This window comes from Caloenas nicobarica, chromosome 6, assembly GCF_036013445.1.
Source record: "Caloenas nicobarica isolate bCalNic1 chromosome 6, bCalNic1.hap1, whole genome shotgun sequence".
In the NCBI taxonomy this organism is placed as follows: domain Eukaryota; kingdom Metazoa; phylum Chordata; class Aves; order Columbiformes; family Columbidae; genus Caloenas; species Caloenas nicobarica.
Genome location: NC_088250.1, coordinates 14,288,072 through 14,301,384, shown reverse-complemented (window position 1 = coordinate 14,301,384; position 13,313 = coordinate 14,288,072). Strand labels below are relative to the sequence as shown.

Genomic DNA, 13,313 nt, shown 5'->3' with positions numbered 1-13,313 from the left:
TAGTGGTGACCAGCCCTTGAGTCTGTAACCTGATCCGCAGCTTTTTGTCTTCAACTGGGAAAGGAAGTAACAGCTCCTATTACACCCTTATGGAACCTCTCCATTCACATCCTCCAAAAAGAAGGAAACTGGAGCTTGATTTCTGGTGTATAAACTAACATCAAGGCATGCTTTGTCATAAAGAAGCGGTAAAGAATAACATGAATTTTCTTTTGTTTTGCAGAATGAAAAAAAAAAAAGAATAAAAGTAAAGATTTTTCTTTTGTGCTGATGTGATAGTGGAAAGGGTTGCAGTTCTCTGTTGTATGCTGTGAAATAGCTGTTAAATAGAATATTTGAACTGCAAAAAGGGTCTTTTTGTGAATCTTTTCTGGTGGGTTTGACCATTAGCCCCACTTGGCTTGTAGACTGTGGCAGCTTTGCTCTCTTGGTTTTTATGACTCTGGATTTTGGTGTCTTGATCAAGTGTGGAGACCCAGATCTCCTCTCTTTTTGCTGTTGGACTTCAGCCCCATCTTGGGGGAGAGTGATGGGGAAAGAGAAGGGTGAGGTTCTCATAACCTTACCATGTGCTTTCACATATATAAAAATGTATTAATGTAGTATATTAGGTCTTTTTCCCTTTCAATAGGAGAAGTACTTCTGCTCACTGGGCAGATAAAGGAAACCTCTCTGTAACTCAGCAGAGCAGGAGTGTGCTTTCGTCATATGCATGGCCATTTTCAGCGGCTCCTGCCATTTTTGATCCTTTGCTCCACCTTTGAAGAAACTTGTAAATCCAAGCAGTTCAGCCTCACCTTTTGCTTATCTTTGTTTAAGTAACTGTAGAGTCTTTGGAGCTGCCTGCACACTCAAGGTTTTAGACCAGTGTATCATCCAGCCACAGGGCTAGAACCATCCAGATTGTCTTTTTGCATGTAAAGAGCTAGTGGCATGCCTTTTGGAGAAAGCTTTGCAGACGCTTGAACTTTTTGTCCCTCTCAACTCCTTGTTACTGGGAAATTTCCCATGTGGCATCAGCAAGTAAACTTGTGTCCGTTTTGTGCTTTGTTTTAATTCCGCTAACAAAGTCACTGTGGTGATGAAATTGTTTCAATGAGAGGGATTTAACTTTCAAAATAAGGTTTCAGAGATGAAGTAGATTTAAGAATTCCATTTTTCATCTGCAAACTGGTTGGAGCATCATGCTGTGCAGACAGTGTAGCAGAAGCAATGGACCCCAGAGGCAGGAGCAGCATCCTTTCTCTTTAGCGGAAAATGTGTGCACACGTGTGTACACGCGCACTAGTGCTCGAGCCTTTGGGATGAATGCAATCCAGAGGTGGCCTCTAGCCTAAGCAGACTTAACGTTTCAGCAGACAAACTGAGGACCCAAAGTAAGGAATACAAATATCCAGAGTCCCAAGGAGCCGAAGGTGAGAAACATTGACTGCTACAAAGATTTTTCTCCTTTGCAGGGGTGGGGAGTGGGTGTATATTGCTAATTGCGTTGTCCCTGACTTTGTGCAGCGTTGCCTCTGAATTGCTTTGGGGTGTGGATGTACTAATTATCTTCATAAACTTTGCCTTGTTCTCCCTCTCATTTACAGGCAGCAGCCCTTACAAGGGCCTTATATTAGCAGAAATCCTTATGCTGCTGGGCAATAGGACCACAAAAAGCAAAGCTAGCAGGAAGAAATGAAAAACATATAGGAAGGAGAAAAAGAGGAGATAATTGTGAGGAATAGGTGCTGACTAACAGAAGGATTGGTGGGTCCTGTACTATCAGAATTGCTTGCTGTAGATTTCTTTATTTTCTAAATACAGGAACAAAGAGAGACTCATTTTTCCCTACTGTCAGCAGAAAGCAGTTTTTAAAGGTTTGAGACCACAGCCTGGTCAGCATTGGTACAAGTTTCCTGGGCTCACAAATATGCTCTGTATGATCTCTTGCTTTTCCCTCTCTGCTCTTTTTTCTGTAATTTTCCATGATTTTCATAGTCCATATGCTCTAAAACGCTACTGGGGGTACTTTGAATTAGAAGAAAGAACAATTTAAACTGCAGGGTTTACCACAATGGGGATAAACACAGCTACAGAGCAGTCACATCCTGAAACATTCCTACCCTTTTATTTGTCTTTATGGAGTCTGTTCTTGTGTCTGAAAGAGCATAGTGGTGTTTGAATGTCCTTGCAAAGGCTTGACCTTAAGGTAACCAGTTTTTGTGCACAGTAGAGCATATGTAATGTCCTGATACTGTGCTATAACTTTTCCACTGACCTTTGAAAAACTTGTACCTCAGAAATGAAACAAGGAAACTACTCCGTGTTGAATTCTGTATCTTGGGAAAGCACGGGCGAAGGAAGTTGCACCTGCTCTCTGTATTTTAATGCCTTCATGTTAAAACAATTTGTAGGACCATTAATGGTGTCTTTTTCGATCAAAGAGGTATCTTAAAAGTCCTTATTGCATAAGGACTCTTTGGATGGCACTGTAATGAGAAATTAGTTCTGGTTTTAGGAGACCTTTGAAGGGAGTGAAGTTGGTATTAATCCTCTCTGTTCCTCTGTGGAAGCAAATAAAAAGATTAACAGAGAGGTGTTGGTGATGCTGGCTGGGAGATCATAGAATGACAGAATAGTTTGGGATGGAAGGGACCTTCCGAGCTCATCCAGTGCCACCCCCGCCATGAGCAGGGCCATCTTCACCCAGATCAGGTTGCTCAGAGCCCCGTCCAGCCTGGCCTGGGATGTCTCCAGGGATGGGGCATCCACCACCTCTCTGGGCAACCTGGGCCAGGGTCTCACCACCCTCAATGTAAAACATTTCTTGCTCCTGTCCAGCCTGAATCTCCCCTCCTTTAGTTTAAAACCATCACCCCTTGTCCTATCGCAACAGGCCCTGCTAAAAAATCTGTCCCCATCTTTCTTATCGGCCCCTTTTAAGTACGGAAAGGCCACAATAAGGTCTCCCTGGAACCTTCTCTTCTCCCAGCTGAACAACCCCAACTCTCAGCCTGTCCTCGTACAGGAGATGCTCCAGCCCCCTGATTGTCTCGGTGGTCTCCTCTGGACCTGCTCCAACAGCTCCATGTCTTTCCTGTACTGAAGGCTGAAGAAATGCCATTTTTTCTGGGACTCCAAGGACCAGTTAACCATCTGCCAAGTAGTTTTACTGGAGGTTCTTGTTGGAGGGCAGAGAAAAAAGCTTTTTCTAGTGGGGCTCATGCTGCAGTGTGAAGGAAGGAATACCTGGGAGTACCAGCTGCTTCCCTTCTCATCAGGAGAGGCTTGGAGAAAGGTCAGAAGGAAGATGATAGGGGTTGAGAGGCAGAACATTTCTGGGAATAGTTAAAACTAGAAGCTAATTTAGTTCAGCCTTACAGCTAAACCAGTAACCAGTTGGTTGCTGAGTGTCTGGAGACCCTTCCTAGTTTTTACCTGTGAAAACAGGTCTGCGACAGATGGAGCAGCCAAGCTTGGTCACACTGGGTAAGCCAGGGAAGTGCTGATCCCAGGTGAAACTTTGGAGGAGGAAAAACGAGCAGTGAAGAGGGTGAAAGTGAATCCCTCTCTCTTGGAAGGAATATTCACAGTTGTCACAAGGAAATACTGCTGCCACAGCGTCCCAGGAATTCTCTGTACAGCCTTGGTGAACCCTGCTCAGCAAAGATGGGCTCAAATAGGAGTGGGAGCGGAAAAGGGCTACTGGGATGGTTGGGGAAATGGAGAAGCTGCTGGGAGGAAAATGAACAGTCCTGGCTATGCTTTATTCAGAATGAGGACCAGGAGAAGATCCTCTCTAAAGATTTTTCCTGTGAGGAAAGAAAACACATTTAAATTTAAAACCAAAACAAACAAAAAAAGCACCCTATAGCATTAGCCCAAGCAAGAAGAAGTGGATATTAGCTGACCATGAATACATTTAGGAACTACATCTCATGAAACATAACGCTCTGGAGTAATGCAGTGTAGTGCTCACGACTATGATACAGCGGTTTTGGCACCGGCCTCAAACACGCAGAACAGTTATAGCTGCTGTTGCCATTGTTCCCTTCACAGGCTGTCGGGCTGCGGGAGTTAAAAGGGCTCTGGAGATTTTCCGTCGGTGATCAAGGAGCGCAAGGCTGCGGTAAAACAAAGTTCACTCTGGGAGAAAACCGGGAAAATCTTTTGGCAAGCAAAGGCAGAGCTGGAGCTCCTCGTCCCAGGTTTCTGCCATGGGGAAGCTTGCGTGTATCCCATGTCAATAGATCTTTTTGCTTCCTAAAACTGCCAGATGATAATTCTTGCTGAAACAAAGTGAGGGAAAACTCGGTACATCTGGGTAGATGTTGAGTTTCTCTGCTGAGAGACCAGCTGTTTTCATTCTGGGGAAGGGAGGTGCTTTCTGGTGATGCTTTAGGAAGGTGTCCCTCTCTAAATCTGCAAAGTGTTACATTTCATTTGTAAACGCCTTTATTTATCGTGCAAGATGTTAATCAAACCACTTGTGTACTGGCTTCTAACTTCAGAGCTGTCTGGACAAGAGCGATATGATTACCGTGTGTTGAAATGCTGCTTCTTGAACTGCCCCTGTTGTCCGAGATGCCTCTTGATAAGAGATACCCAGGGATAGCTGGAGAGACCTTGGTTTAAAACCTGATGACTTTGATCCTGTGATTTCAGGTGTCTTACTGAAAATGACTCTTGAGAATGGAAATGACAAAACTCTGCATATCATTTAACACCTGGGACAAGCAAACATGTCTAACAGTACATGTAATGTGTCTGAGCTTCCTCTGCCTTTAAATAGATTTTTTTTTTTTTTAGCATGGATTTAGGCAAATATTACTTCCTCTTCCTGTATCACTTGCATCCTTTAAAAAAAAAAATTCTCCCCTGCTTTTCATTAAAAATAGCATTGTTTTACTGGAGAGAAACCAATGTGCAGAACAGACAGTGATGGCAAGTTGTAGGGTGAGACTCCGCACCATTCTGTTACCTTGGCAGCTGGTCCTGGGAGAAATGGGACTAATCGAGTCTGACTTCCCGCAGGTTTTTCTCTTGCATGGCTTGACTTGCAAAGAAGCAAAAATTTCCGTTTGAAGCTTTTCTGCAACTCGGGAATCTTGTGAAATGCTGCTGCAGTGGCTCAGTGGTACTTAAGAAGGTGTTTGTTCTCCTGGCAGCCCATGTCTCTGATGGGATGCAGATGCTTGAACCTCCTTCCCTGCCTGATTTTACAAACGTGTAGAAAATCAGCTGTTCTGTTCTCCTTTACTCCTCTCTCCTTTGAATGAAATTCAGCATTAGGTATGTATGACAGAGTAGACACATAGACCAAGACCTGTACAGCTAGCATCATTTGTTTTATTTTTATAAAATACTAGGTTAAAATAAGACGAATATTATTTATAGATGTCACAAGGAGCTTGCCAGGTGTGGTTTCCAGGAGGGGAAAATTGCAGCGGGCAAGAATGAGATCTCTGGAGTGGCGTTCGGGTGACTTCTTTTCCTTCTGTTTTAGATGGAAAAGGAAACTGAATGGTGTGGAAATACACGCTGCTTTCAGCCATGTAAATTTGAGCTTTACTCAGACTTGTAGTGCTTGGAAGAGAATACAGGCGTGTGGAAACTTGGACCCTGCTCTGTGGGTAACTCTGTGAGTGTGACAGTGTCTCCCAGCTGCTCGAGGAGTTACGGGTACGCTTGGGTATCACGGGTAGTTTGGGGGTGGGTAGACAGAGGCACCAGTGCTGCTTCTGGGATCTGCGTTTCCTGAAGCTCCTGACGAGCTTCGTGTTTGTCTGTGCCCAGTTCTAAGTCTGGTTCAGTGACCGCCGCGACGACTTTAGTTCTGTGGCTGCTTTTCCTTCTGCTCATGGCAGCTGAGCGAAGCTGCGGTGTTACCTGCTCTGTTATTTCATATTCTACATATCTTCGAGGCTTATCATGGACAGGGAATGCACACAAACGTTTGAGGAGAAGATTAGCAGGTGCTCTGGTATTTTAACCCTCTAGTATTAAGACATCTCTTAATATCCACCTTAGTGAAATGACATAATTTGTATTCACTCCAGTTGCCCAACCATGAGTAGATTTCTTTTGCCTGTATCAGGTATGTTTGAAAGTAAAAACCCAATTCTAATAAAAGTATAACTAAAAAATACAGATTACAGTTGATTGCCGCATTGCTTCCAAAGAAGCAAAACCTCACTTGAAGGAAATGTTTTGATTTGTGAGGGCTGGTTGTTTTTAAGTGGTATTTTGTGCAGATCTGCTACTGGAGGATCTTTTGAAGGCAAGCACTGGTGTGGTAGCGAGCTGCTGGTGTGTCGCATACAACAAACAAAGAAGATTCTTCCAAAATAAATATGCGCTACCTTGGTTTTCGTGCCCCTGTTCTGCAACAGCTATGCAAACATAACCTTTGGATTGGGCAGGATCCTGAAAAATTGGCAGAAAACTTGAAGCGGCAGGTTGAAAGATGATCAGTTTAAAAGGGCACTCTCTGCTTAGTGGAGTTCAGATATCCACTAGTAAAAGCTAATTTTTGTGGATTTTCTTTTTTTGAAAGAATGAGGGTGTTTTCTTTGTGTCAGTGTTCTGTACTATTCTGTACTGACAATTTCAAAAAAATCACGCCTGAATAACACTGTTAATCTGAAATCTAGTCTTTGATTTAGGGCAAGAAGACCTTTGACAACTTTTAGTTTTGCAGTCACATTTTGCTCCTTATTTTGATAAATGTTCAAGAGAATCTTAACAAGGCATGTGCCAAAAAGAGACCTCCCCTATTCCTGAATATTTTATCCCTTTCTGTAGATGTGGACCTGGAATGATTATAAAACTCCGTGGTTAGACAATGACTAAGAAAAGCCTAAATGTCAGAAACCACCGTGGTTCTTGTTTCTGCTGAAGTCAGTGGGAATTTGACCAGAATTTTGGACTCCAGACAGCCTTGTTAGTGAAGACCTATTTCCAGATGCATTAGGCATTGAAAATGCCCACGGTGTTCTCCCTGTCAAACAGAAGTCATTAACAAAAAGTAAAAATAGAAAAGTCAGGCGGCAGAATAATATGAAAAAGGCTACTCCACACCTATAATCTTTGAAACCTGTCAATATAATCCCAAATATAAAGAAACTTTTGCAGAGTAGAAATGGAGCACCAATCATATTTTATCAGGTGCTACAGCAGAGTGCCTTAGCAATATTGAAGGACCAAATATTTTTCCCCAAACCTGGTGTGACTGTACGACGGACCCAGGTGAGTTGAAGCGAGGCCGCAAGTTGATTTAGGAAATAGGTCAACCCCCGAGTGCCATTACTGGTGGCAGTTATTGTGTTGTGGTTGCAAAATAATTATAAGCAGTAATTTGAAAACGTGTACTGCTGGGAGCATAAAGGCGAAATAGCAGAACAGATATACTCCACGGTCTCTTACAGCAGGTAATACCCATATTAGTGCTATTCAAACTATTGTGCAAAAGTACAATAACAGAAAGCGGCCTTAGAGAAATGCAAACGCAGCCCCTCACTCCTTCCTCCAGGCTTATGGATTAGTCTTTTAATGGGGAAGAGAAGGAAGGCAAAGCTGTGTCTTCTGCATACGTGACTCAGGTTATTTTCAGGGTTTTTTCGTGGTGAGGTGCTGTGCAGCTTTTTTGTGATGCGAGTGTGACGATGGGTATGAACAGAGGTACGAAAGAGGCATCTCTCTCGCTTTTGGGGGATTGATAACAACTAATTACTGCTTAATGTAGATTGTAACTAAGCTGATGTAAAAATAAAAGAACCACCTAAATCCCTCAACAAAACAAAAAACCCCAACAATACCTTCATAACAAATACCAAAGTGACTACAGCAACCAAACCTCTCCCCTCTGCATTTATAAAGAACCTGAGTCCTGTTAGTGCAGAAAGCTTCAGCCGCTCTTTATGTCGGTAGGAGGTGATGTCCCAGTGAACATTTTGTACGCTTCCTAATGAATGCTCATTATCACACTGTCAGTTTTTCTAAACTGCAGTTAAGCCTCTGTTGTTAAATGACTGAAAAATGATGTTGGTTCACGTGGCTGCAGCTGTTTGTTCAGCAGTACTTTAAGTGGCCTATTTCTTCCTTGAAAATTGCCCAATCTTTAGCTAAATGCGTGGCGTTTGGTAGCAGGAGCCAGCGGAGTGTTCGTCCCTCCTATGGAATTCTGCTGGGCAAATCTGTCATCTAAATTGCGGTCACTGGCACACAACACTGTGCTGATCTGATGTTGCTAAAGAGCTGTTCCCATTTAGCTGATGCTGAATGCGAACATTCCTGTAGTCTTAATACAAATATACTCAGTAATGTCACGTTTTACTTCTGTAATTTGCTGGAGCTGTTTATTGTTACATACTCGAGGAATCTGATACACACGCGTGATGTTCAGTGCCTGCAGAAAATGAAGAGAAGTTGCATGAGGCTTTCAAATAATAGCTCTTGCTTGGTAGGTAGGATGTGAGAAACGTTAGCTAAATCAAAAGCCTCAAATTATAAGCTTTTTTCAGTTTGGAAAGAACTGATTTGTTCAGTAGGACTGTGGGAGGAAAAGGAATTCAGAAGATATTCAGAAATTGGCCAAACCAAAAGCAAAGCTGGGAAGTCAGAGGAAGCGTTTTGGTTTTCTTGAGAGTGCTTTTGCTGCTCTTCTGATATCTATCAGCATTCCTACTTGCAATCTGCCTGTCAGGTTTCTCCAGTCCCTTTTCCTGCAGGAAGAAATGGTGGCTGGGAACATCGTTGCTGTTTTCTGCAGGCTCTTTTCTTCAGCATGTTGATGGAGCCAGAGCCACATCTGTAGCAGCCACAGCTGGGCAGGGGGGACACCGGCAGATGCCGCGTGCACAGAGCTCCTCCAGCGTCCAGAGTCTAAAAAGTTGGAGGATCTGGAGGCAAAGCAAATATTTGGGATGGTATCAATGTTTCCCCTACATGCTGATGTCAGGAAATCTCACTTTGAGGGAAAAGGGCACTGGAAGAGTTGATCTGCAGAGCCTGCCTCAGTTTACCTGGTAAACCAGCATCAGGTGTTACCAAGGAGCTCGCAGCTCCTGGGCATCAGTCGCAGGTCAGAGATATATGGGCTTTGTTGGGCAGCAGCACAGGACGAATATAAATCCTGTCCCTCCTTAAAATGGTACTTCTGCTTGTCGTGAGCAGTACAAGGCGGCTGTAGTTGCTCTTGGTATGGTTTTGTTTGGGTAATGACACCGTGTCCCCAGCGGTTTGTGCAACGGTGGCCTGTCGGTGTCCCTGCTCTGCCTGGGCCGATTGCTCCCCGGCAGAGAAAAAAGGCAACCAGGGGGCAAGTGTGATTGCAGCCCGGCGGGAGCTCAGGGTCAGCCCTGGAACATGAAATCAGTTTGAGCTCCGCTGGTTGCACGTTATTCCCATTAGCTCTTGTAAAAAAGAATAAGGTGGTTATTTTCTACTGCGAGTTGGTGGTAGTGCAATCAAAGGATGTTGTTTTTTTTTTTTTTAAATAAAACTTGAAGCATATGTGAGTACCTTTATTGTGGCGATTTTGGTGGTAGGGAAAATCATCCTTTTGCTACAATGCCAGAAAAGAAGGAAACCAAGCCACCTCCGCAGTGCAGCAGGTGCAAACGTGCGCTGAGGGCTGCACATCTGTTGGAACCTGCTGAGAATTGTCACTGTTTTACTGCCGGAAGGTGATACGGAAAACCCTGGACAATTCTTTATGCTAATAATGGGGCATTACTTCATTTCCCCCTTGGAGGATGCATGAACTTAATTGTATGAGACTTTGAGGGTTTTGCCTTGCTCTCTGTAGCATCTTCCATTTATATTTTTTGTTAGCTCTCGTTTCAGATTGCCTGGTGACAGGACTGGTGTGGCTGTATAGCCTAATTTTTAATTTGCCGTCCTTGGGGCCAAGAGGGATGAGAATGCTTTAGATTCCATTGGCCCAGCTGGGTGGGAATTGCAAGTATAAGCTACAACAGTCCGTGTTTTAAAAGGCTATGTGTCACGTGGGAGCGGCTGGATAAAAGCATTTTAAATCCTAGCGTGCTCAGCCCTTCTCCTCTTGAGCACGTTGTCCAACATAGATCAAACTGAGAAAGATTACTGAATTTTTTTTTTCATTTTTCTGGGAATGGGAACGTGTTGAAAGCGTTCTCACTCTGTTGAATGAAGGCCTAGGTGGGAAACCAAAGTGAGGAAGAACAGATTTGACAAGTGACTGAAGGGAGATGTTCTGAAATGCTGCCGAGGTTTGCTTTGGGGATGAGAAGGGTGAATTTGGGAGAAGACTCAAGTGGTTAGTGGGTATGGGAGAGATCAGGGAACATTTGAGGAAGAATCTGATTTGCAGACTGCAAGTGTTGGAAGAATCTGGTTGTTTTTTTTCTGAACTAGTTTGTTGCCATATTAATATTTTGCAACTGTAATCTTTATACAACACTGTTTTTCTTCGTCAGAGTGAGATGTTGCAGTCATAAAAGCAATGTATTAGATAAATTGAGAGAGCACCAGTTATATTTTTAGGTTATTTTTTTATTGAATTGTCAGAATGAAATTGCAGCACAGTTCCGAATAGAGCCTGACAGCAGCACCTCCATCCACCTTCTCCCATCCAGCAATCCTCATTAGAAAATAAATAAGTCGTCCTTCTTTTAAAGAACACAACCCATTCGTGTTCTTTTTTTCGAACTTAATTTCCTACTTGGTGTTTTCTCCCCAGCACAGCTCTGGTTTCAACCATTTCTGGTCTCTCTGACACCGCGAGCACGTTTTGGTCCCGTCCCTCTCATAGTTCCGGTTCTTGAAAATGGTTCTAGAGAAACCTTCACCTTTTTAAACACAGACCGGGGTGGAAGCCGCTGACTTTTATGTGCTGTTCTCCAAAATGTGGCGAACACGTTGTCACCAGTGCTGATGGGAAAAGCTTTCCAGCTGCAAGACACCTTTGAATATATGGCAAATACTTGGATGTGGATTTGGATTGAGTTTCTGAGCTTAGTGACCTGTTGCTAAAAGTCTTGACTTGCAATATAGCAAGGGTTTGATTATTCTTTTCTGTGTAGTGTGCTTTGATTTTTTTTTTTATATATATATATTTTTAGCTACATTTAAAATGAGTATTTGGTATTTTGAAAGCACTGTATATATTGATCTTCTGTTAAATTCTTCTACTGGATTAAATTCAGTTATTGATTAAATTAAATCTAATTGTTTAATGTATGTTTAAATGTTTTTTCTTAACTGCTTTTTTTTGCCCCACTCATTACCTCAGGCAACCAAATTATCCCACAAGCTTGCCAGATTTTCCTTTGCTGTTAGCTAAACCAGAGCAGGGATTCTGAATGAATTCCACCAAAGTGGGGGCTAAAAACATTGATGCATCACAATACTCATGAATCATACATCAGTGGATGCAGTAATCTTCAAGGAATATTTGGCAAAGATAAATATTGCAAATGATTTTGAGAATTCAGCGTTAAACAAGATGTCTAGGCTTATTGTCCATTTTTTTCATCACCTATGTTTCTCATACTTTCTGGCTCTCAAGTTAATGGAAATATTTTAACCATAGAATGATGTTAAATTATTGTGGAAAAAAAACAAGCTGAAAATTAACCTTTGACCGTAAAATTGAACTTTCCAAATATATTAATAAATTAGTATTTGTATACAACTTTCTGATCCAGCTTTTAGTAGTAGATACGGTGTCAGTGCACCTCTTCTGCAAACCCTGCCTCTGAGCTTGGGATACCGGAATGTTCTCGATGGGTTTGGCTGCTCTTGGTCTTGAAATTCCCGAGTAGTGATGCATGAAGTGTGGTAGGTGGTATGTGATTTCACAATGGTAGATGAGGTACGCCACTTAAAACTTAAATTGTAGGTTGAAATTGCCCATATTAGGAATTTTTTTTTTTACTCCAAACCCAGTATTTAATAAGTTCCATGCTTAAGAAGGACTTTTTTTTTTTTTTCCAGCCTTCAAAAATTATTTGAGCGTTAGCCGATGTATGGGAAGTAATTAGGTCATTGAAACAAGACTGGTAGTTTAAAGAATTTGTCTTAATGGGATGCAGAAGTTCAAGTGATACCTCTGAAAAGATTTTGGGAATGTTTAAAATTTTTTTGGTGCTTCAGAGAGGTGAACTTTTAAGAAAAAAGTATCTTTCTTTACAAAAATATTTGTCCAGTGTTTTTGTTTAAAATAAATGCTCTGTTGTTTGTTTAGCAGAGTTGACTCAGCTTTGGTTGGTTGTCATAGTTCAGCACTGTTTTTGCATTTTCATGTGAATTTTTAGTCATTCCCAGGCTTGGTTTGGGTTTGGGGGATCTTGTTGTATCCCTTGCGTTAGCTGCCTGCGGAGCTGCGCTTCTCTTCGCCGAATTTGGAAAAACATCAAACATGACTTAAGTCTTGATCTGATATCCCTCAAATGTCACTCACTGCTAAAAAAAATGTAAAAGAACATGTAGTAATGTGGTGGCTGTGGATAGAAGCAAGAAGTAAAAGGCTTTGCTTGTTTTAAATTAGTTACTTGATGAGTAGCTATCCTGTTTCCCCCAAAATAAGACAGGGTCGGTATTAATTTTTGTTCCAAAAGGTGCTTACTTTTTTACATGTATAACTGCCTGGGCACTATTTAAATTGACTTTTTTTAATGAACTGTAACTAGGCTTATTTTTGGAATAGGGCTTATATTTTGAGCATCCTCAAAAATCCTGAAAAATCATGCTAGGGCTTATTTTCAGAAAAAACAGGGTACTATGGCAAGTTAATGATGATTGTATAAGCTAGTAGGTTGGATTGGAAGGATAAAAGGCTGGGATGATGAAACAGGTGCTGAGTTTTGGCCTGAGCTTGGCTTCTTTGTCTGAATTACTTCGTTTATCAGAGTTGGTTTCTTTGTTTGACACTAGTCCCTGGTTTAAGCCCAACTTCTGCCTTTCGCCACGCTCTGTAGGTCTGTAGGTCTATGTGCAGAGTCTCCACTTGTCAGCTGGATTGTTGCTGCCCAAAGAAAATGCTCTCTTAAGCAATAAAATAACAAACAAATCCAAATATGTTTAGTTAGGAAATGAAGTAATTTGGTAGCCGCGTGTAACAAAGAGCAGTCCTATACTGGAATATAGGTGCTGCAGAATACAGAGTTTATGAATTAAGATAAAATAGTGTGGGTTTTGTCTCTGCATGAGTACACTTAATTGGTTTCCATTTAATTGTTGATGTGGTTGGAGAAATGCAAGTAAGGGTGAGAAAGAAATTCAGATTAGGTAACTGACAAATTTAAACCCTGATTTGTTTTGACGGTGAAGCTTTTACTGAAACTTGGGTT

At 42.0% G+C, this 13,313-nt stretch overlaps 1 protein-coding gene across 4 annotated transcripts in view; it reads left to right on the top strand.

Annotated features, from left to right (window-relative positions):
- MYO1B (myosin IB) overlaps positions 1-13,313 on the top strand; it is a 111,423-nt gene that overhangs the window by 5,624 nt on the left and 92,486 nt on the right. The gene's annotated exons all lie outside the window — the stretch shown is intronic.